The following is a 25,872-nucleotide window of genomic DNA, read 5'->3' as shown; positions in this document are numbered from 1 at the left end:
GTTCAGGCTTTGGACTAGTCTCTGCTATATCAGCATTTCGGAAGATTTGCTGACTGAAATATGGACTCTTGAGTCTTGATGAACTAGAGCTGTACATTATTATTTGATTTTAGCCTTCAATCCTGTCTCTTGCTGGTTTCAAATTGTATTCTCTTTCAATGCCACATGTTTTTTTCTAGGCACGAAGATTACCACTTCTCAGTGATTAATGTCTTCTCATCAATAGCATGAGGTACCACCCTTCAGCGATGCAGTCATTGAACAGCTAGTGTATTTTCTTACATAGGGAGGTGAATATATATTCTCAGCATCTGAAAGAACTGAATCTAAACTTGCAGTTATTTAATATAATAGATGAGCAATGTCATATGCAGCCAAGGAATTTAAAAAGGCAAGATCAGATGTAATAACCCAATGCAAGCTCTTCCTCTCTGTGCACATGTCCAAAAGGGGCTTGCGTTGGAATGACACCTGCACCATCTGGCCTTTTTTTTTTTACTCCTCATTACCCATGGATGCCACTGTGGAATGGAGGAAGGAATTGACTTCATACCATTTTCCCCACTAGTTGAAGTGCTGTCCATCTTTACTTAGACCAGTACAAAATGATGACCACATCAATTTGGCTCTTCACATCTCAATCCTGCTTTCATTGAAATGGCCATTAAAATTGTGAAGAGAAGATAATTATACTAAATTAACAACTCACATTAAGAAGGATCTAGAAAGACAGAAGAATCTACAACTTTCTCTAATGGGCAGGATAGCTGTTATAAAAATGAATATATTGCCAAAAATACTTTATTTCAAAATATTCCTATTAAACTAGAGAAAGGCTTCTTCAAGAATCTAAACCAACTAATGTCAAAATGTATACGGCAGGGTAAGAGACCAAGAATTAAACTGAAAGTGATGCAAGAGACTAAAGAAAAAAGAGGATTTGGCCTGCCTGCATGGGAGTTATAATATTATGCAGCAACTCTAACATGGATAAAAGAAAGAATTACGTTGAGAAATAAACAATTGTTAAAACTAGAAGGTCATGATATTCAAATAGGTTGGCACGCCTTCTTATGGTATGGAAAAGATACAGCACATAATTATTTTTAGAGACACTATTTAAGACAGACACTGTTAACAGTTTGGTACAAAATCAAATATCAAAATTACATGAAAATACCTATTTGGCTTTCCACACTAGAAGCATTTATACATCCAAACTTGATAAATATGGAGAAAATAGTAACTTATAGAGATATACTGAATGAACAAGGAGTACTGAAAACTAGATTAGAACTAGTAGCACAAGGAATAAATATAGAATGGTGGTCTTATTTACAAATACAATCAAGATTCATACAATAAAGAAAAACAAGGGGTATTAACAAAGAATTAACAATTCTGGATAAGCTATTGTTAGAGACAGATGATAAATTAATAAAAATATTGTATAGATATATATTATAATCCTTGAGGAAGAACATGTTAAAGAAACAATGGTGGCATGGGCAAAAAATTTTTGGTTATAATATTGAATTGGCTAAATGGAAAAAACTTTGGACCACAAATAAGAAAATAACATTGGCTTTGGCTTATAAATAAAATCTTTATAAGATGTTTTATAGGTGGTATCTTCTGCCAGCAAGGCTTTCTAAAATGTTTAAAAATATATCTCCAAATTGTTGGAAGTGTAAAGATGTATCAGGCACATTTCTTCACATGTGGTGAACTTGCAATGCTGCAAAAAATACTGGAGACTGATTCAAACATGGATAGAACAAATGGTGGGAGAGTGTATTCCATTTAAACCAGAATTCTTTTCTCCTAGGAATAATATCAGAAAAATTTAAGAAGGAAATAATGTATCTAATAGTACATGTATTGGCATCGGCCAGAATAATATATGCACAATACAGAAAAATGAAATCATACCTCCAGAAACAGAAATAATATGAAAAATTATGGCATGTGCAGAATCAGTTAGGTTAACTTTAGAAATAAAAAAGAAAGGAGAGTCTAAATATGATAAAACATGGAATAAATTTTATCAATGGTTATATAGCAGAATACAAGGTTGAAATATTAGTAGTTATGAGTAGATTAATTTGTAATTAATATATTAAATAAGGAGATTACAAATGATGAAGTAAAATGTATATAGGTATAACAAAGCTAAGTTGGATATATTGTGTTGTATTCTCATAATTAAAATAAAAATAAAATAAAAAATAAACTCTTGAAATAACAACGACCTTCCACAGTGCCACTATATCCAAAATGGCATGTAGAAATGGAAGATTTTTTTCAGCAGCCTTTTACTGTGCCAACATCTTTTGTCCAACACAGGAAAGCTTTGACTGTGGACAGATTTAATAAACTGCTATCAACAATTAAAATGAGATTTAATGATAACTATCTACAAAAGCACTTCTGCACCAATCTGCTGGAGAAAACAAACCAATTAGCTATATCATCCTGCATCCTTTATTCTACTGCAAGTACTTTATAAACTAACTGTCTTGGGAATTGAGAAAAACACACAGGTAGTCTTCATTTACAACTGCCTCAGAGTCCATTCACAAATACAATGTTAATATATTGTAATTTAAAAAAAAAAACATTTTCCAACCAATGCCAGCATTTATGACAACAAAAGCCTTCAGGATGAAACTGATTAATGCCTAGCCAGTTTCAAGCAACAATTGGGAGCTGGATAGAGGATTCTAATCAACTAATTAAGGTCATAGATCTGAACTTATTAAATTGTAGTTAGCATTTTTTATGAAAGTGCTGCCCTGCTGAGAAAAACAGCTCAGGAAAATATTGCTTGTTTAAGCAACTTCTGCTCTGGGAGGGGGCAAGAAACTAAAACAAAATAAACACAGAATATTATACAGAGAGCTTATTTGAATGAAATGGGAGCAACCATTCTCTCTCTCTCTCTGAGTCATAGTTCACTATTTTCCTTAATGATCATCTGAAAAAATTGCAGCCATTAACTAATGACTACCTTTTGTCTTCTTTAGTGAATAAATCAGTGATGGCTTTGAAGAGAACAGCAAAACAATGTTAATTCACCACTGTAATTCAGTGGGATTGCGTAAAGCAACTTTGGTACCCGGAGTGATACAATATCTAGATTTTCCCCCCTCCAAAGTTTTTTTTTTTTTTTACTTTTCAAATACATCTTTGAGAGAGCAGTGTGGTTCCAGGTGTTTTACATTTTAAATCCATCATGTCCACAATCACAAATACAGCTTTCTAACATCGCATCATTATCTATTACCAATTTTCTTCTTATATTCTCATAAATTACTTTTATCAGTCTCTTTGTTTTTAATCAATCTTTATCTTCATTGGTCATATATTCTTATGTTCAGCATATTTACCATTTAGTCTATCCATATCAATTCATTAATCATTACCTTTTTCTAGCATCACATCATTATCTATTGCCAAATTTTCTTCTTTGTATTCTCATAAATTACTTTATATCAGTCTCTTTATTTTAATCAATTTCTATCTTCCTTGATCTTATATTATTGATCTTATATTCAACATATTACAGTCTAGTATATTCATGTCAATTCATTAATCATTCAAAATTTCATTTTAATTTATATTGTCCCCTTTCCAATATTACATTTGCCACTGTTGCATATATTTTTATTTTCTAAATGTTCCCTTCCCTCTAGTCTAACTCCTCATTTTTACACAAGTATATTTTCCATCTTATTTTCTTTTAGCCAATAATAGCAAACTTATATATCCTCATTGCTTTATACACATGAATAATAAAATATATAATTCATTAGAAATATTATACCATACTATATAATTACATCTATTCTCTATAAATCTCCACTTAGCCTTCCATTTCCCACCTTAAGTATTAACCACCTTAAGTATATCTTCTATAAACATATATCTATTTTACTTAATTGACCTATTATAAAGTCCTATTTTCATAACTATTCCATTTTAATCGTTCCTTCTTATTCTTTCTTATTCTTAATCCAAGCTCCTCAAAATCTATTATATGTATTTTACTACTAAGGTACCTCTTCATGTGGAGTCCCCCTCTTTTCCATTGCTAACCATCATCCCAAGTCTCTCTTCCTGTCTTAGTTCATTGTTTTTTTGGCTTGCTTACCATTCTCTATCATCTTTTGGCTTTTTCCCTTAATACTTCCTCCATTCTTCAGTATTTTCTGATACTTTTTCTCAAGATTTATCCCCACCGTCTTCTGATCTCCTTTCTGTAATTTCCTAACTATTTCATTTATCAGCAATCCAATTTTAATATCTCCCCTCTGTTTATTACATTAATCATTAATATCTTGAATTCGCTTTCTTTTATCTTCTTTTGTATTGTTTGTTGTTCCTCTTGTTCTGTTTCACTGGTTTCTTTTTTTTCTAGCCCTTCCCTTCCCTTCCCTTCCCTTCCCTTCCCTTCCCTTCCCTTCCCTTCCCTTCCCTTCTCCTCCTCCCTCTCCTCCTCCTCCTCCTCCTCCTCCTCCTCCTCCTCCTCCTCCTCCTCCTCCTCCTCCTCCTCCTCCTCCTCCTCCTCCTCCTCCTTCTTCTTCTTCTTCTTCTTCTTCTTCTTCTTCTTCTTCTTCTTCTTCTTCTTCTTCTTCTTCTTCTTCTTCTTCTTCTTCTTCTTCTTCTTCTTCTTCTTCTTCTTCTTCTTCTTCTTCTTCTTCCATCGTCATTTCTGAATTAATCTCTATGTTCTGTATTTTAGTGCATAAGTCCAAAGCTCTGTCCCATATCTCACTCATAACTCAAAGGTCCACCTTTATTTCTTTGCATATATCACTCATCTTTTTATTACTTATTATTCCAATTGTCCAATATCCAGTAGTTTTTGTTTTATTTAAACCAGCGTCTCATTAATTTTTAAGGTGAATGTCCTCCAATCTTTATTTCCCAATGTTAATCAGTCAAAGTCACCAATAATTTCAGGGGTAATGTCTTCTCATATTCCTTACTATTTAATTTAAATATGTTTCAGCTTCCAGAGGTCTTAATCTTCCTTTCATTCCTTTTTTGATTAAATCATTAGCTTGAAGGGATCTGCAGGATTTTTCTTTCGTCAACCGGTGGCACTTTTAATCCAGTTTCACAGCCACCCTTTTTCCATTTCTTTCAAAAATAAAATGTTATTTCCTTTTTAGAACAATTATTTCCAGCATTTAAAATAATGCCTTCCTGTGCCAAATCCTGTCTGATCGCCAATTCCAAATTAGTCCAAATTAATTCCTTTTAAACTCTTTGTATTTCCCGATTCTTCTTCAATCTTCCAAACCACCACTGATACAATTTTTTATATATCTTTTCTGTTATAGTCTTTTTGGGGTAAATAAAAATAAACCAGATTCTTCTCACCCTTCTCCATACACCGTTCCCAATCTCCTCTCCAGCACTTTGCTTAGTTAGTTCTCGGCTGTCCCAACTTTGTAGCAGCCATCTTGGCTGCTCTTCTCTCTGTCATGGCGTAGAGAGCAAGCTCAGGATTCCCATGGGGAAGTTGCCTTCTCCCCCGGAACCTCACCGGGCACCTGTCCTAGCTTTTCCACCCATCCAAGGTGGCTTTCGGCTCTGTCCAGAGCCCACAAATGGTGAGAAGCCAGCACAGGAACGGAGACCTCCATTCTCTGCTTCTGGTCTCGTAGCGACATCAGCCGGAAGTCTACAATATCTAGATTTTTAATTGGATTATTTTAAGTGTCAGACTATAGGGTACTGTATATTTTATAGTACTGAATCATATATGAGTAAGGAAGCAAATATTTATAAAAGCAATCACAATAACATTAAAAGTTATAAAATTCCTTAAAATTTAACTTTAGAAATGCAAACAATGCATATAATGAATTTAATAACAACAGGCAACCCTTGAATTGTCTCATGGTAGAGAAGTCACCACTATGGCAACAGAAGTAAAGGAGACTGATTTTCTTAGAAGTGTGAAACAGCTAGATATCTTGGAAAAGTGAGATTAGGGACCTATAGACTTCATTGGAACATAGAGCCAGGCCATTGTAAATTAATATAAGCCCTGTGATTCAAACTCTGAAACTATTAGGAACTAATATAGTTTCTGTAAATTACATAGCTGGACAGTGACATTCTTAACAACCGCAGTTTATCAGTAGTTTTCAACAATAAAGTTTCCTATATATTGGAAGCAAAGTATCATTTGGCATAGTAAAAATTTTCACTCTTGGTTCTGTCTGCAACAAACAAAGCCATAAAATACTTAATGCACTCTTAAACTTAATGTATTTGAAAAGCTTAGCACGTGTTACTTAAAGTAAAAAACAGACATGTAAATTTTCATTCCTCTATATCAAACTTCAGGACAGACAAGGATCAATATAACTGCACACAACTGAATCAACATGAAACTTCTGAAAAAAAAAGTATTAAAGGATAATAATAAAAGGGCTTCCATTGACATTGTTTGATATTCCTAGACCGCAAGAATCATTCTAAAAGAAATCTTAATTTAAAATAGATTAAGGAAATAGTGTTGAAATGGGAGAATGATTTAATTTTTCACATGAGATCTGCTTTAATGAAGAGTTTCATGTTTTCTGAGAAGAGTTAGCTCAGCAGAATTCAGTTTGGGAATAGATTTTCAAGCATATTTCATAATTTTACTGTAAAAGCATTTGGAAATAAACTTCCCTAATTTCTTCTCATTTTCCAGCCTCTTAAACTTAAACAGCCATATCTGATAGACATTTATGTTCATTAGCAGGACTGCAGCAATAAGAATATCTAAAATAGTTATGCTTCAGTATTCACAACCAATCACTCAATTTAGGGCACCAACTGAGATATTAGATGTAATATTAAAACAATCATTTTTGAAGTCATTTCATGACAAACACAAAAACACATGGCTTGGTTTAAATGTGCAGAAGTTTTTTGGTTCCACTTGAGAATTTTAATTTGATATTAAAATTTGGACAGAATTCTCTATGGTTAAGGAAAGTTGAGTGACTGTTTTATTTTCCTTGGTTCCATTCTTCTTTATTTTAATGCTGAAATGTTGCTGTACTAACATTAAATAAAAGTTTTGATAAAAAAGATATACAGTTCAAGACTTAAATAGTGAGAGCCACTGTAATGAAAGGGCCAAAGTGTTGGACTAGGGTCATGGAGACACAACTTCAAAACCATACAGAGCCCTAAATGTTCACCGATTCTAAGCTACTCACTTTCTATCATAACAACCTTCCTCATAACATTGTTGTTTCAGGATAAATTGGAGGAAGAAGTGGTATGTACATCCTTTGAATCAGGAAACAAACTTCGTTGCTATTGTTGTACTTAACCTCTCTACTTAAACAACAATAAAAAAGACAAGAGAGGAGTATTCAATATGCCCTGGGACTGGGTAATATAAGCCTCATGAATGTAATGACAGATTTATAGAATTGAGCTTTATTATATGTTAATATATAACATTCAGAGAAAACTATTTATTTATTTATTTATTTTGATTTGTCAATCGCTTACAAGATAATAGGTATAAGTATATACATAGTTATGAATACATGAAATGGGAACATATAAAAAAAATAAAAGACACAATAGGACAGGGATGGTAGGCACGTTGGTGCGCTAATGCACACCCCATACAGACCTCTTAGGAAAGGGGTGAGGTCAATAGTAGACAGTCTAAGGTTAAAGTTTTTGGGATTTGGGGAAGAAACCACAGAGTCAGGTAGAGTATTCCAGACATTGATCACTCTGCTGCTGAAGTCATATTTCCTGCAATCAAGTTTGGTGCGGTTAACCTTGAGTTTGTATCTATTGTGTGCTCTTGTGTTGTTATGGTTGAAGCTGAAGTATTCATTGACAGGTAAGTCATTGCAATGTATGATTTTATATACCATACTTAGATCAGACCGAAGACGATGTAATTCGTTTTCTAGGTCTAGAATTTCAAGTCTGGTGGCATAAGGTATTCTACAACGAGTAGAGGAGTGGAGAACTCTTCTTGTGAAATATTTCTGGACTTTCTCAACTGTGCTAATATCAGATACATAATGTGCGTTCCAGACTGATGAGCTGTATTCGAGTATTGGTCTAGCAAATGTTTTGTATGCTCTAGTTAGTACTGTGATATTACCAGAGAAAAAGCTACATAGGATTAGGTTAACAACGGTGAATGCCTTTTTGGCTATGTAGTTACAGTGGGCTCTAGCACTTAGATCATTAGAGATGAGTATTCCAAGGTCCTTTACAGAGCTTGGATCATCAACAAGGTCTTGACTATTCAGCTTGTATTTTATTTTTTGATTTTTTTTTGCCAATATGTAAGACAGAGCATTTGTTTGTTGAGATTTGAAGTTGCCATTTGTTTGACCATTCTGATACATAGTCAAGATCTTTTTGAAGGGTAGCAGTATTGTCTGTGGTATTGAACAGCTTTACATCATCAGCGAAAAGAACGCACTTGCTCTTAATATGACCACAGAGGTCATTTATGTATAGTATAAAGAGAGTTCGTCCTAGAACACCGCCTTGGGGGACATCACTATTGACAGGTACAGAATTTGATAGGACACTCCCAATTTTGACCATTTGTTGTCTGTTTGACAGGAATGCTTCTATCCAGTTATGCAGTTGTCCGAGATATCATAAGATTTTATTTTTAGGAGTAGTTTGTCATGTATCACTGAATCAAAGGCTTTACAGAAGTTTATATAGATTGCATCTATTGTTCTGCCCTGATTGAGTTGTGTAGTCTATATGTTTTTGCAGTGTAAGAGTTGCAGATTACAGCAGTTTTTTTCTGAAACCAAATTGTTTATTAGAGAGTAGGTTGTTTGTCTCTAAGTGGAGGATAATGGATTGGTTAATAATTGATTCCATGACTTTACAGGTGACACAGCATAAGGAGATTGGTCTGTAATTTTCAACTAGGCTGGGGACTCCCTTTTTTAAGATGGGGATGACTGTGGCTTGTGACCATAGGTTAGGCAAGGAGCTGGTCCTGAAAGATTTTTCAGAGATTATGCTTAGAGTTTCTGCTATGGCAGTAGATAGCTTTTTTAAGAAGTAGGCACATATTCCATCGGTCCAATAGATAGAGATGGTTTTAGATTGCGTAGTGCTTTTTCAACATTGTCTTCTGTAAAATCGATATGTATTAGGTCATTGTAGTTTTCTGTGGTTCAGCTAGGAAATGCTGGGCATGATCCATTGCTGTTTACAAATACTGAGCCAAAGAATGTGTTAAAGACATTGGCTTTAATGGTGTCATCATTGCAGTCTTTACCATTAGGTCCTTTCAGGGGTGGGATGGACCTTGAGTCTTTTAGTTTGTTGTTTACAAAATTGTAAAAAGCGCGGGTGGAATTGGTGCGTAGAAGGTTTTCCTTTTGTTTAATGTGATAATTAATGCATTCAGTCTTTATCTGGTGGCATAAATTTTTGTATCAGCTTTTGAAGTTGGCAATGTGACCAGATTTGTTCTTCCGCCAGAGTGATCTCTTTTTGGATTGAAGTTTCCTTATTGTTATGGGTAATCTGTTTTTTTTTTCTCATTTTGGGAGTTGTTATTGGTACATATAGTTTGATGACTCTTTTGACTTCAAGTAAAAATATGTTGTAATGGTCTTCAACAGTATTGCATCCAATGAATAGAGATTGCCAATGAAGGGATGAGAGATCGTTGTCTATAACATCATAGTTGCTTTTTTTGAAGTCATAATTGGGGATTACGTCATTGTGATGATTTTTTAATAAATTTTTATTGGTTTTTAAAACAAACATAAACAAACAAAACATAAAAACATCAAATCATCTTCCATATATGTACATACAGTGTGCCGGTTGGTTTACAAATTGTTTTGTGCTTCCCTTTCATAGTCTTCAATTATAATTACATTGTATTTAATCTCGTATTTTCAATCAATATATTAAATACGTTAATATCATTATTAATCAATCATTTGACTATATTTTTATTCATTCATGTTTTCCAAAATGATCATATTTTACTTAATTTGTTTTATGACAATTCAGATTATCATCCCAGATCTATCCTAGAATCATTTTGTAGATGTAATAAGAAAAGAAGACATCTTTATATATTTATTATTTTCTAAAAGTCTACATATTTCATTACTATATTTTATTGGCTAACCATTGATAGAATAGATCCCAAATTTTATAAAATTGTTTATCATCTTGTTCTCTAATTTCAAATGTCAATCTACTCATTTCAGCACATCCCAATATTTTCTTGATGATTTCCTCCTGTGATGGTATTTTCTCATTTTTTCCAGTTATTAGCAAATACAATCCTAGCCGCTGTTAATACATTTACAATCAGGTATTTCAAGTCTTTACTATATATTTCAGGCAAAATTCCCAATAAAAATATTTCTGGTTTCAAATCTATATGCTTTTTTGTCATTTTTTCCAACCATGTGTGGATTTTAGTGTGGGCGTATGTTGAGACAAAAGTAAATCATATTGTGGTCACTGTTAGAAAAGGGTTCTTTAGTTTGTATTCCATAAATTGAATTCAAACTATTGCAGAAGATGAGATTGAGGCAGTTGTTAAGTCTAGTACTGTTGGTTACTAGTTGTTCTAGTCCCAGATTTGTAACAGTGTTGTAGAAGTTTGCATGTATGGGTTCAGTTGTACATTTGTTTAGGGCCCAGTTAATATGAGGTAGATTGAAGTCACCAAGAAAGATAAAAGCGTGTGGGCAGGATGTTGCCCATGTTAGTAGTGAATTTAGCTTGTTTACATGTTCAATGTCATAATCAGGTGCTCTGTAACATAGTACTAGAAATTAACTAGAAATTAACCCCTTCCTCAAATTTTTTTAAAATAATAAAAAATATAGAGTACAGAAAATCTGAAACATTTCCTACCTGCCTATAACTTCGCAACTTCCCTTGATCCCCAAACCAGTATTAAAGAATCTTTGTGTTAACCTTCAATATATTGCATTAATCATGGATTATGTTTCCTTATACTGCATTTGTGCAATCTAATAATGTATGATAGATGACCTTATTTGTGACTTTCACTATTTGTGAAAGCAAAAATTAAGTGTTCTGTTGTTATAATGACTAATAACATTAGCATGATTCAAATATTATATTCCAATTTATAATTCACCCCAAATATGTATGTAAAATGCAGTAAATGTATTGCAAACTTCTGCAATTATGTCTTAGGCAATAGTCTATAGGAAAACTCTAAAGCCATGACAACTGATAAGCTTAAAGGCCATCATAATGTTCAAGCCTTGTAGTTTTCTAGAATTTTTTACAGGCCAGATAATAACCAAACCAAACCATTAAGGTAGGAAAATGAAGAGGAATGCTTTTACTCAGACTTTGGCATTTGCAATTAGCCATATTTTTAAGATTATATACCAAAAGAAGATGCAAACCAAGCCCCTAGAGATGGTAGGATGGTTTTAGCCTGCAACTAGGATTTTACACAACAGTGCTGTGTTAAACATTTTAAATCCATTTTTGATTAAAACTATATAGAATCATACGTTTCTTCCTATTTTTCTGCTTACAGCAACATAAAAGCAAGCTGTTAATCATTTGTAGGGGGCACCTCTACTATGATTTTGAGGCAGCCTGGTTTTAGGTATCCATGCAAAAGTCACATGGTTTGCCTTCTTATCCCAACATAAAACTTCTCAACTGGTCCATCTAAAGTATATGGAAGAGGAACCTTGGGATGATGAGATCTGGTTGATGAACTGCTTGTTTTGCTTGGTCCAGTATCTGTCCCCCTTCTATATGGCCATTCTGTGCTTCTATGGCCATTTTGACTGTGGCTATGAGAAAGGCCAGCTACTTTGCTTGAGAAGCCTGCTTTTTGTCTTAAGAATTGGATAATGGTGGGTTGGACTTGAGAATGTCATTTTCATGGAAGACTAAATGTGGATATTCAGAATCTATCTATTAAGATAATAGATAACATTTAGAATTCTCTAGAAAATTAGAAATTAACCTCTCCCTCAAATATTCTCTTGGTAAGGAAAAATAAACTTAAGAGGAATGGAATATCAAATGGAGCTTTGGAGATTTGTGTGACAGACATCCTGTCCTGGCCAATTATGCATAGCTATTAAGTTTTTCATTGAAAACACAATGCAGAACTTTGAATAGGACTATCCAGAAAGTCTTTCCTGCCATCGGAACAATATTACCAATTGATTAATTTACATACTCCTCATTCTTTTCTAAAGAAAAATGTTGCTCCATTCCTAGTCCATTAATAAAACACAGTCATTGACCCTTCTGGCCTTTTGCAAAGACATGAAAAATCAGGAAACTATTTTAAGACAATGTGTCTCCTAGCATGTTGGTATAATTAACTTCACATGCTAAACTTTGCAATTTGTTCTTTAAAAGTATTATATACATTTCATTGATTGTGTGGGTAATGATAAGACTTTAACAACAATATTGTTTTGATCTATGCATTCACTCATTATATTAATCTTAGTTTATTTTATTTGGAATGGATATTTTTAACACAGAGACCAACTCTTTCTCCCTTTATATTGCTCTGTTCCAGGGGTGTCAAACTTGCAGTGTCATGTTGTTGTCATGTGACATAATACAACTTTTTTCCCTTCACTAAAATGGGGGTGGGCATGGCCAGTGCGTGACGCACCCGGCCAACGGGCTGCAAATTGGACACCCCTGTTCTATTCCTTGTGTACAAAAACTGTACTTTTATTTCTGTATTCCACTCATCTTATGGGTCTGTTGTAACTATTACATTTTATTTGTCTTTCTGTAACTAAAAATAAAAGTTCATTTTGTTTCCCAATATTCCAAGCATAGGAAGCTTCTGAATTTTAGGGCCCCATTGCAACAATGCTTCTAATTTTTGAAGAGCACAAATGCTTATCTGAGGTTCTTCAGATAAATTTATTAAATATTTCCCTTAACACTGTCCAACTATTTACAAAGTCTGCACTACTATTACTATTAATCTTCTCATCACTCCTTATCACCCATCCCCTCCCACTTGTGACTGTATGACTGTAACTTTGTCTCTTGTATCCTTACAATTTATATGGACTGTTTCCTAGTATGATTTGATTGCTTATTGTACCCTATGACTATTATTAAATGTTGTACTTTATGATTCTTGACTCTTGACAAATGTATCTTTTCTTTTATGTATACAGAGAGCATTTGCACCAAGACAAATTCCTTGTGTGTCCAATCACACTTGGCCAATAAAAGAATTCTAATTCTAATTTATTCAAGATTTCTTTTTCTCCAAGTTAACTTTAAAACTTTCCTACTCAAGCTTGCCATTCCTTCACCAAATACCTTTTTACCTGTCCTTGTAAGGTTTATTCCTGGCTTATAGCTATTCTTTGCACCATAATTTAGCCGCATATGTCATCAGGAAAGGATGATTATGAATGGGCTTGATTAGTTTTGTAAGTTGTGCTGTCATATCCCCGATTCTTTCTTCTGGCAGACAGCATGCATCATGTGTTTATTTGATTCCCACCTTAAAATGTATCCAATTTATTATGAGTCATTGTCTTCTTGTAGAACATAGTTACTTATTTGGTTCTCTTCAGAGGTCGAAGTCCTGTATCTTGTTTTCCATTGTCTCCTTCTGAATGCTCTGACCATGTTTCATTTGCAAACACCTTATATGTCTCTTGATTCTAGTTGTTACCTTTGTTCAGTGGACTTATACCTATATACAGTATTATCTTCTTTAGAAAGACTTATGTCCACTATCTATTTCTACTGCAAAACTTCTTCTCTTTTTGAATTAATAAATCGCTGTCATTTGAAATCAGCTGAAGTATATGCATTTGCTGTTTGAGTTTTTAACTTTTTCTTTAAGGATTATTATTGGTTTGCAGTTCCTGCAAATAGTTCATCTGGTTTTCTGATAAGAGGGCATTTCTGTAAGATCACTTACACTGTAAGAATCCAACTGGTTCTCTTTTGCATCATAGAATAACATCACCGGAAAGACTGTGTTTTTGGAAGGGTGGGTTATTTTGTCAGTTCCCCATCTAATTAAAAATTAAGTATCGGGAAGCAGTTATTAGGGGCATTATTTTGATACCTACCTAGAATGACTAGCAAACATGTTTGCTTTCTGAAATCTGTTCACCATACCATCCTTAGGTGAAGCACATTATTTCTTGGTAGATGGGAAGTCAAGGTAAAATGAAAGCTTTGTATTAACAAAGGTGTTATTAGTATGGGCATACATACACTTCATTTTTATTTTTCATAATATGTGAACAATAGTCAGTATTAATATTCTCAGTATTCTCGAATGACTTACATAAACTGAAAGTTTTTAAAAAAAATCTCATAGATTGAGAAACAGATAATATTTAGTTGCCAGTGAAAATTTCTTGCTATATTTTAAAGTAAAGATAAATTTGTGGAAATTATAAAATGGTGGTGAAAGTTAGAAAACTGCCATTAATGTACTCATTTAATGTTAATTATTCATTAATGACTACTGTTTTATATATAGGAAATATATGCATACCTAAATCCATATCCGTATCCATATCTGATTTTTAAAAAGGTAATGATGTAGCTGCCATAGTTAACAAAAGTAAAATTTCCAGCTCTTTCATTTTGAGATTTCTTAATAAAGGCAGATCATTTTTCCTTTGGAGATGGACCAAACAGACAGAGGCAATCTTTTGGATTACTTTTAGCAATTTACTTTTATTATTTTGCAGTTCAATTTCTACTGCAATTGAAAGTGCTATTGTCTCCAAATATTGGTCTACAACTGTAATAAAGATTGGATTTGGATTGTCTCCAAATGTAATTACAATAGACTTAATTATAGAATCTGATACCATTAGTTAATAACATTAGTAAAGGTAGATAAAACCTATATAAAATTAAAGGCATTTTAAATACGATTACACAATTAAAACATATAGTTAAAGAACTAATTTACAAGAAAGTTTGAGGAGAGTACCTGGGCCATATGAAATGAAGAAACGCATTTCAGGAAATGAAGTATATTTTCTTTCTCATGTGTAAGTTAGACTTCAAATAATTTCTTTTGTCAATATCATAACTACATGGCTGTTAGGTGGCCTTCCACTGATTCTATATGGGGTAGTAGTCTGTCCAATGGAACAGGTCTAAAACATTGATTGTTACATATAAGATATTTCACATTAGATCATAAACTGAATGAAATGCCAGATGCACAGACTATTACAATGTCAATGAAACCTGAATTACAGTGCTACCATAAATTAAATTAACCTAGACAGTTAGAAGTACATTTGATAGATGAAAAATAGTAGGCACATTTTACAACCACTTTGTCCATATTTTGCTTAATTTGAGACCATGTCTACTAACTGGAGCTTATTAACTGTATAACTGCTTCTATAAATAATTACTTCCCTTTGCTTACTACCACACTACAGCCTCAGGTACTTATCTGCCAGGCTTCTTCCATCTTTTTCAGATGCTGATTTTAAAATTTCAGAACAATGCCTGTATAGATGGACATCACCAGATGGAATATATAAACATCAAATTGGCTATATTATTGGTACAAGGAGATAGAAGGGCTCAGTAAAAACAGAAAAGATGTAGCCAGAGTCTAACTGTTATAATTACACTGAACTGCTTACATCCTAGTTCCAAGTCAAGCTAAAACAGAAAGACAAAGCCAATCAATCTCCATGATATTAATTTTTAGCATGCTGTGTACCCATCACTTTCAAGGAAAACATCAGAAATTGCTTTAAAGTGCTAAATCTTATGTACAGTATAGGGATGAAATCAAAGTTGTTAAGGATCAATGCAAAAAGAGACTGCCAAAAACAAAAAATAGAATAAAGCAAATTGGGTGTCAGAACACATGGTAAAAATTGCCAAGAACATAAAATAAATTAAAGCCAAGAAAGACAGCGATCTTACAATTTTGTATCAGTTAGATCAATTTTAAAAATCTAGTATTAAAATAACATCTGTAAAGACATAAAAGATCATAACAATCATAGAACAGAGAAAGTCTTCTGAAAGATCTCTGAACTTAGAAGAGGTTTCATTTCAAATTAGTATGGACATCAATAGACAAATAGCAATTGATTCCTAGAAATTCAAACAATGATTGTTGTTGTTCAGTCACTAGGTTGTGTCCAAGCTTCACAACTCCAAGGACCAAAGCCAGTGATGGGATTCAACCTTTTTCACTACAGGTTCTATGAGAGCTTCAAACAGCTGAGGTGTGGCAATCTGCTCTGCCGCAACTCACCTGAGCTCAAAACCCAGGAAATAAAGGACATGAAAGGACAGGTGGGCAGGGTCAAAAGCTCAAGAGAACCAGTGCGAACTGGCAGCTGTTCTGACCCAAACCCTTTTCCAATAAAACAAACACAAACCAAAGGGAACGGAAACCTTTTAATGATTCTTATGAATCCCCAGTTAAAAGGCTGCTGCAAACTAACTTTGATAAGCACAAACCTTGCCAAAACTGTACGAGACTGCCAAGGATCACAGATAAGAAATATTTCACAACACAAGAGTCTTCAAATACCAACTTAAGATACTGTAATGTCCATGAGGCTGAAGAAGAGGATAACCAGCAGAAAGAGATATGAATTCAACTACAGTGACAATGGTTGCATTTTAAAAGACTTGAAGGACCAGGCTGGAAACAGAACATCTTGTGGTCACTAAGAGCTGATAGTAATTTGGCATCACATAATCAAGTAATCAGTTATTTAATAAATTAAGACAGGTCCATTAATTGAATGAAGCTTGTTCCCAGGAAAGGGTAATAAAGTCCTGTTTAAGAAGATATTTCTTCTGTGTGAATATGGTTAGAATAGAATTGTGGATATATTTCTGAAACACAGGCAAATATTTTCTGCAAACTGATTTTATCTTGTAAGGGAAGTTATTACTTTAGGTGGGTAAACCAATAGACCTCTGACAGGATTTAAATTGAAGCAATTGATCAGTTCATTCTTATAATTAGAAAATAGGAAATAGGATTATCCTTATGAAAACCCTGTTTCTAATTCAAGACAAGATAATTTTATTCATTTTTTTAAAAAAAATTAGTTTATGAAGATATCTTTAAAACGCTACAGAAAAATTTGAATTTATTGACAGGATTTCATACACTGATATCATGGTAGCAATAATCAAGAGTTTTGAAATATGAATATATGCTATACATCTCTTTATCCATGTATTAATGGGACTGTCAGTTTCTATTCATATCAAGATCAGTATGCATGTGGTCTTTATATATTGCTGCTTGTCACAAGCTTTGTGCTTCATCTGTCCTTGAAACCAGCACTTCCAACTGTGGGAGGGAGACCTATAAAGCCAGCATTAGATGTGGTATGCATATTGATCCTGATTTCCCTTTATAAGGCTGCTTTTAAAACCAGAAACAGAAATATTCACTTCTAACCTTCAGTGATTGTGTGTACTAGTGAACTAGTATTTCTTTATATAAGCACTTCTTAACTGGTCATAATCTTGATATGCAAGTTTGTTTGTTTGTTTATTTAGCATATGGCATACAATATCAGAGAACTCCACAAATGCTAGATACAACGCAGTCCTGGCAGCCTAGATTGCTAGTTCATTCTATCCTTGGTGCACCATGGGGGATGTACTACTTTTACACCAGCTAACTAGATTGCTCTTCTGGGCTTCTGTACTGGTCTCGCCTCACCTCACCTTGTGTCATGTTACCTTATTTCTGACTAGGTCTGGCACTGACTTTGACTCTCTTGTGCATACTAATGAAGCCAGATATGTGGGTTTCCAAATAGTGATGGATGAACTTTTACAAATTTTTGTATTTACAAGCTTTTTCAAAGGAAATGACCTGTTCTTTCCTAGACCCAGGAATTGACCCAGGAATATTATTTAGCACTGTAATGAATTCCCCTATACATGGATGGAAATAAGAAAATTTGAGACTTCAGATTATCTTGAAATAATTAAGGTGTTTTGCAATCAGCCTTTATTGCCATTGTAGTAGATGTTGAACATATATTTAATATATTTGTTTGTCTCCTGGAAGTTAGAAAAACCTCTTCCAATTTGATACATAGACAAGTATGAGAAGGTGTTTGGCTTGTCATATATTACTTTTCTAATTAAGTTAAAAATTGATCTGAGGAATTGTTCAAAAGTAACATCTAATGTGAGCTTTGTGAGATTCATATTACTAGATTCATATTTTTAAGCAAATGTTAATCAAAGACTTTCAGATTTGTATGGATAAATCCTAACTATATAAACATATAGAAAAACTAGCCGGTGAAAAGAATAGCTTGACAAAAATGGTGCAAGTCATGACATCTTACTTCATGTGTACGGAAGTTTTTATTCAGTAAAGTTGATATTCAGGAAACTGTATTATATTGTGTCAGAACATTTGCACAGTTTGTCTATTGTTATTTATTCTGATAATAGCTGTTTAGTATAGTCTTCCTGAATATCAAAGCTTCAGCAATCAGAATATGGCAGAGAACATGGATATTGTTGAGAATATTAGGATTTGGTGCACATATTTGAAAATTTTCCAGACTGCCACATAGTTTCACCTTACCATATCTGTAAACTTTATGATCTTTTAAACTAGAGACCCCAAATACAGAAGTAGGCACATTTGCTTGATAAAATATGTACGCTGAACAATGGTTACCTATAAGCAGAGCAAAATATATTTACAAACATTTTTAATGTCTAAAATAGCTTACTGAACCACACAAAAGTGCTTAACTGCCTAAGTTAAACTACTTTATAGGAACCTGGCAGTTGAAATACAACACATCTGGAAAATTGGGAAAGGTTAGCCTTTGAATTGGAATTTACAGAATTTACAGAAAATAATACCTCAGCGTGTGCCATTTTCTGGAAGTTTGTGTTTGTTAAATTGACAAAAAGGAGATAGAAATAAAAATGACAATGATCAATTAAATAAACCAAGGGGAGAGTATTTCAAGGGAAGTTAAACAGGAATTGGAACTGCAGGGAGATTTTTTGGGGAGAGAAATAGGAGTAAGAGTAGATAACTTGAAAATGAGACAATGGAATTGGGTAGAGAAGGGAGAAATGTTTAACAGGAAGGGCCAAGAACTGGAAATAGATAGAGATAAAGATCCAAAAGAGGAATATGGGAGACAAGCTAAGAAACAAATAATTAAAACTTTATTGTGAGTGAGAGATGATGGCTAATAAAAAAGGGCTAGAAGTTAGAGAAAGAGGGATAAATGGAATAGATATTTTTACATTATAAGGTGAATTAATAACAATAAGAGAATTTAGAATTTTAATGAGTAATTTTGAATATGTCATATGGAATAATTAAATAATTGAACACAATTTAACATAAATGCAGAAATCTACAGAAGCAATTTTTTTTCATATCATTATCTGGAAGTAAAATTTGAGATGTAAAACATAAAGATAAGTTGTATATAAAAGGAATGGAGTGCATAGGAAGTATATGTGATAAAAAAGAAATAGTTTCAAGGGTGAATGGGTACTGAATGAATATGGATTTAATACTTACTAAACTGAGTGAGCAGTATACATTGAAGTGTTTTGATTGTATCAACAGAATAAATGATAACCAACTTCCTAAAATAAAAGAATATGTTAAATTTGGGAAGAAAGTTGTGATTGGCTGGAGCTGAAGAGAACTGCTAAAAGAGAGAGGTAAGAAGTTTAAAAATATAAAAATGAAACATAAAATGCAATAGTGAAATGAAGTATGAACTGAAATGGGTTCTCCTGGCTTTCATGAAAATAAAAGTATAGATAAACACCATAAATGGTTTTCATGTATGTTTCATTTTCTCTTCCTTACTTCATGCTTTTCATTCTTTGCCCAAATAATCCTTTTCTGGGTTCTGTGTAACATTTCTAACTCTAAACGGATGCAAAATAACGGTGTGATAGCATGAGTACGTATGCATGAAAAAAAACCTGATTGTGTAGATATAACTAGCTGTTCAGTAGAATTGACTTGCACATAGCTTCTTTGTGTTTCCCATTGGAGATGTAAATTCTACATCTTTCGGGCTAGAAATGCCTGTCATAAGAGAATGTAAAGGTCATCATTGGCACAGTAAGCCAGAGAATAGAATAGAATAGAATAGAATAGAATAGAATAGAATAGAATAGAATAGAATATTGGCCAAGTGTGATTGGACACACAAGGAATTTGTCTTGGTGTAAATATTCTCAGTATACATAAAAGAAAAGATATATTCGTCAAGAGTCGAGAATCATAATGTACGACACTTAATGATGGTCATAGCTGGCTGGAGAATTCTGAGAGTTGAAGTCTACAAGTATTAAGGTTGCCAAGTTTGGGGACCCCTGCAATAAACTAACATGAATAAAAAATATAATTGTTATCTTTATACAATACATCTCTATTAAGAATGAAATGACTGATACTTGTTTCTTCCACATCATTGGAGGGACCTGTATATTTCCTGGTTGAACTGGTTATTCATTTCTCAGTTTGTGTGTTTCATGGCAGACAAATTACAAAGTCAGACAAGCACATTCACTAATTCTGATAAGCTACCTTGATTAAAAACAACAACTACCAGCTAATATAATACATTATAAGTATTTAACTTTGCCGCTTTGACACAGCATGCAAAAGCTGCCTGCCTCAAAAGTAAATAACTGACTCCAAGGGATCTGCAGCAACAATCATTGGCTTCAATATGGCAGCATGATTGGATGATGGAAACCCAGCACTTTTTTTTAACATTTGTGTAAATGTAATTTTTAAAATTAAAAAAAGAAAGCTTCAGTCCTTTATTACTATCTCACAGTAAATAATGACTCTTACATGAGTGCTTAGGTCATAAGAACAGGGCTTGTTTCATACCTTTCCCACTTTGTTAAGAATTCAACATATGAATTGCCTGCCTCCAGTCTCATACTTCTATCTTATTAGAGAAAATTGAAACTCCGCCCCCCCTTGCTCCAATATCATCTTCAAAAAAATAAAATTATGATTGATTTGGACTAGTAAGCACAAGCCAGAATTTAGGCATGAAAGTTGGCATTTACTCATAACTGCAAAGAAAAGAGAAGAATAAAGAGACGAACCCACGCTCAGCTTTTTCTCATTCTATTCACACTTGTCAAACAGCAGGCAATAAAATGGCAATCATCTTGCTAACTAGGCTCTAGGAATGTTCTCCCTTTTCTATTAGTTTTCTGAATTAGACTCACCCTTCTTTCTTGTCTTCATTAACAAATGTACTGCTATACTTCCTTGATGGCTAATTCTACTCTAACACTCTCTTATCTGTCTCTAGGGTATGTTGAACATACATCAGGGAGATTTGTTTGTATTTCATGTCTTGAGTCTATAAACTATGAGACATAGCTCTCCTGGATTCTGGCAGCCAAGGACACATTGAGATGGTAATCCATCAGATCTTCTAGCAGAGGACTTTGACCTACAGACCTTATTCATTAGACCAGTCTTTCGCTCTCATAAAAGTGTTCCTCATTAGCATAGCACTAATTTGTATAAGTAGGGTTTCTGGCTGCAAATCAATTTTCTTAAGCATTTACAATTCTTTATGCATTCATATACTACAGAAACTGTCACAATCCTCATTAAAATAAAATAAAACAATGCCATGACCTCCAAGCAGGGTGGAATGCCTTCTTATGGGACAAGAAAAACAAGACACATTCATACTTCCATAGACATTTGATAAGAGAATCACTACTGCAAACTTGGGAAAAGGTTAAAAGAAAACATTATATGAAGATACCAAAATGGGTCTCACCAATGGAAGCGATATTACATCCAAATATGAGAGATACAAGGAAAATGATCAGATATGAAGAACTATTAGATAATCAGGGGAAGTTAAAAACGATTGATAAATTAAAAGAACAAGACATAATTATAGATTGGTGGTCATACTTACAAATTCAGACAAAACTTAGGAAAGACTTAGAAGAACAAGGGATAGAAAAGGACTTAGAACAACTGGACTAAATTTTGACAGGCAAGGAGATAAAATTTATAACAAGAATATATAACTATTTGTTGGAAGTGGAATTAGAAAAGGAAATAGTAAAGGGATCAATGATTGCCTGGGCAAAAAATGTAGGGCATAATATAAATTCAGAGGATTGGGAAAAATGTGGATTGACAACTGAAAATTGACATTGTCAACAGCATTTAAAGAAAATCAATATAAAATGTTTTGTAGGTGGCACCTAGCCCCAGCAAGACTGGCCAAAATTTATCCAAACACAAAAGCAGAATTTTGGAAGTGTAAACACAAAGAAGGAACGTTCTTCTATATGTGGTGGCAGTGTCCAGAGGTTAAAAAATATTGGATGAGGGTACAAAGATGGTTATTAGAAATTACAGAGCACAAATTAGAACTCACACCGGAAATATTCTTATTAGGAATAATTAAGGGAAAATTGAGCAAGGTCATCTGATACATCATTATACATATCATAACTGCGGCAAGAATAGCCTTCGCACAGGGATGGAAGAAGGAAAAGATACCATCCGAAGAAGACTTGACACAAAAAATAATGGATTGTGCGGAACTGGATAAATTTACAATGGAATTAAGAGGCAAAGATGATTCGGACTATTATGCGGTTTGGGATAGGTGGCACAAATGGGTGGAGGATAAAAATAAGAGCTGATGTTTATGTATAAAAGGAGAGGTATTTATTAATAATGACACAAACACTGTTAATGTGAATAGAGATTTGTATTTTTGGTTTAAAAAAATATAAAAAATAAAACAAAACAAAATAAAGTGCAGAAAATGCTGACATATACAAATGGCAGTTATAATCAAGGAATGGAAAGGTTAGTACTTCAAAATATCAGCAATTGAAATTTAGAAACTCTGTAACTGATAAATGAATATAATCTTTATCTTACACCACATTATCTGACTTTTCCTCAAGCAGCTTAAGAAAGCAAAAGCTTTCAGAAACAGCACATGACATTTCACAGGAAAGAACCCTGATATTATATTTACTATATTAATAATGCACTCATTCTCCACATGTGAATTCTTTCTCAGGGCTGCTCTGCACTTCCTGCTTATCCCAGTGTAATAAATGATGTCATTGTCAACTGTCTAGGAAGGCAAAAGCCACCTGAATTGTGCCTCAAAAATTGTGCCTGCTTGCCAGCTTCACTCTGTCCTATCATTCCATTTGTCTGGTATATGCTTTGTTGGTACCCTCTTCACTAATCCCTGCTCTCTGACTTAACCGGTTCAGTAGTAGACTAGTGAAATTTTCCACACCCCACTTTCCTGGTGAAATTGACAAGAGTTGGTCAAGTTTCCCTTTCTAGAAAAGTGACAGGAAGAATGATAACTGTTATAACTTTTCCCCACTTTCTATCAAAAGATAGAATCACAGACAGGAAATCAATAGGTATTTTCTTACCTGGCATGGGTGGAAAGTGGGAGGGGGGGAGCATGAGATTCCATTAATCAGGGCTCATATTAACCATGCTCTGAACAGAATACCCGGCTATCACTGTGGACAAAGCAATGAAAAGGGCTAGAATTTGGAAAGGGTTTTCTTAAGGTAGCTTCATTTCCAGTTAGTTTATATATAGGAGACAAGCAGTTGAAAGATGCATTGTTAAAAATAAAAGCCTTTAGTCTTGGGGAAAAAATCCTTCACTAGTCATCTTCCTGCTGTTGCAAGACTTTCATTACTACAGATAATTTTTAAATGCAAAGACTTTTGAAGGAAGCAAAATATTTTGGAAGATAGCATGGCTGAAAACCTGAATAGAAGCAATTCACAATGCATCTTTATGTTGAAAGTCCCATTTATAAATTCTAATTTCAAATAAATTCCCACATGCTATTTTTTAATTAAGTCATGGTTCTCTTGACCTGCTCTCTCTAAATCCTGCTTATCACCTAGGAGTTTCTCTTGATCAAGACAATGAATCCAATTACCTATAATAAGCAGGCATATAGCTCACTAGGAGTACTTAATAGACTATCAGAATAGAATATCAGAATGATAGCGTAAAAAGTCTTTGTGCTGTTACTAGTCTTAGGAATGGGAACAGTCATGGACTGGATCCAGTCATTTGGCATTTTGGCATTTGTTAGTAAGGGTAAAAAGGCAAGGCAAGACTGGGACCTTGCTCCAGAGTAACATCAATATTTCCTTTCAGTAAATCTAGTGTTTGAGATTACAGCTGGAGGCTTTTCACTTTTCACTTGATTAGCTAATTTAAGACTCTCTGAGTAGGAGACTGGGTGGACAAGGAGGAATGCTGTGTGGTAGTTTATATAAATGCAGATAAAAAGATAGAAGTGCTGTGGTGCGCTGTAGAACTCTTCCCATCTGGCAAGTGGAATTCTAGCCTCTAAACACTGTTTTCCCTCATGCAACGAGCAAGCAATTAGTTTGCAAAATAGGAGCTACTCTTATTTTTCACAGTCTAAAAAAGTCAGTCCCAATTTGCTTAAGCAAAAGCGTGCATTTTCTTTTTAATTAAGCTTTTATAAAGCTTTTTTTGGGCAATTAACTGATTTCTGGGCAATTAACTGATTTCTGGCACCTTGACAATTGCTTGATCTGTACATTTTAAGTGTTCTCTTTAATTCTACACTATAATCCTAATCAAATTGGGGTTTCCGAGAAATAGGCAGATTTTCTAGTATGTTGGAAGAATATTAATAATAGCTGAATGATTATGATGAGATCCTTACATATGTCAGTCCCACTGGGTAAATCAGACCAGGAAATGAACTTTACAAGAAGGCTAAAACTACTTTTATGGAGAATGACTATAATAATGGAATCTTGCAAGTCTATCTCTTTCCCTCTCCGTATATTTCTATGAATTCTGGAGCAATCAGTGTTTGAGTCTTAATCCAAGGAGAAAGATGAACAGCTGACAGGGAATGGGAGTGTGGCTTCATTGGCTGTGGAAGAAACTGGAGAAGGGCAAAGTTCGGCTGGGCAGAGCAGGGAAGAGATAGAATAAGGGAGAGGGAGTTCAGAGGAAGACCCAGGCCCACCTCCTCTTCATCCTAGGGCATGCAGGGAGGAACGGAGAAGAGAGCAACGTGGGTTGCATGGCTTACAGGGGAGGAAAGGGCCCTAATTCTCTTCATTAGCTACAGCTGGGAAGAAAATTTAAAAGAAATGCATGCTGAGTGCTGCAGCTGTTGGGAACAAATGTGAGTTTATCTTGTGTTGACTTTGGTTATCTGTGCTCCTGATGTCTTGCGAACTGTGTTGACTTATTGCTGTGCCTTCATCTGGAATTCTTGCTCCTGCCCTGCTGGACTAATTACCTCATTCTGCCTTGATTGGACTTATAGTTACAGTTTTTGTTGACCACATTTTGGACTTGATTCTCTGCAGCCAAAGGCTGTTCCTGGGAGAGTTTTTCTCCAGCCAGAAGGTAACCAGGACAGTGGGGCAAAGTTGGAGCTAATAAAGGGACTCCTACTGATTATCTGACTATATTGCCTTTGTGCCATGCCCCGAGTCATCACAGGTGAGTTCCAAAATGGAACCTTTTATACTTGCAAACTGCTTTTTCAACTTTATTTGCCCAGCACTTAAAGAAAAATTTTCTGTTTCAAGGCCTTACTCTCACCAGTACTAGTTAGGAGGATCCCATTCTGGACAATCAAACCAGAATAGAAACTAATAGTTATCCAAACATTATAAAGATTGCTGGAAAGTGAAATGGTGTGTCAAAATGCATTTTTCTGTGTGTTCACTGGAGTTCACTGGGTGAGTCTTTTAAACATGATTAATGCAAAACAGGGTTAATGCCAAATC

The 25,872-nt window shown here is 34.1% G+C and overlaps 1 long non-coding RNA gene across 2 annotated transcripts in view; it reads left to right on the top strand.

The window, feature by feature from the left end:
- LOC148130728 (uncharacterized) overlaps nucleotides 1-25,549 on the top strand; it is a 69,674-nt gene extending 44,125 nt beyond the window's left edge. The window contains exons 2-3 of one of the 2 annotated variants that reach the window (XR_015749614.1): nucleotides 19,637-19,734; nucleotides 25,447-25,549. This is a non-coding gene — a long non-coding RNA (uncharacterized LOC148130728). The remainder of the gene's footprint in view (nucleotides 1-19,636; nucleotides 19,735-25,446) is intronic. The other variant, XR_015749613.1, reaches the window with a different exon arrangement.
- The last annotated feature ends 323 nt before the right edge of the window (nucleotides 25,550-25,872 follow it).

This window comes from Notechis scutatus, chromosome 4 (assembly GCF_049901735.1).
Source record: "Notechis scutatus isolate UNSWTSFEM ecotype Mainland chromosome 4, rNotScu1.2, whole genome shotgun sequence".
Taxonomy (NCBI): Eukaryota; Metazoa; Chordata; class Lepidosauria; order Squamata; family Elapidae; genus Notechis; species Notechis scutatus.
Note: the sequence above shows the minus strand (reverse complement) of the source record. Positions and strands in the feature narration are given on the sequence as shown.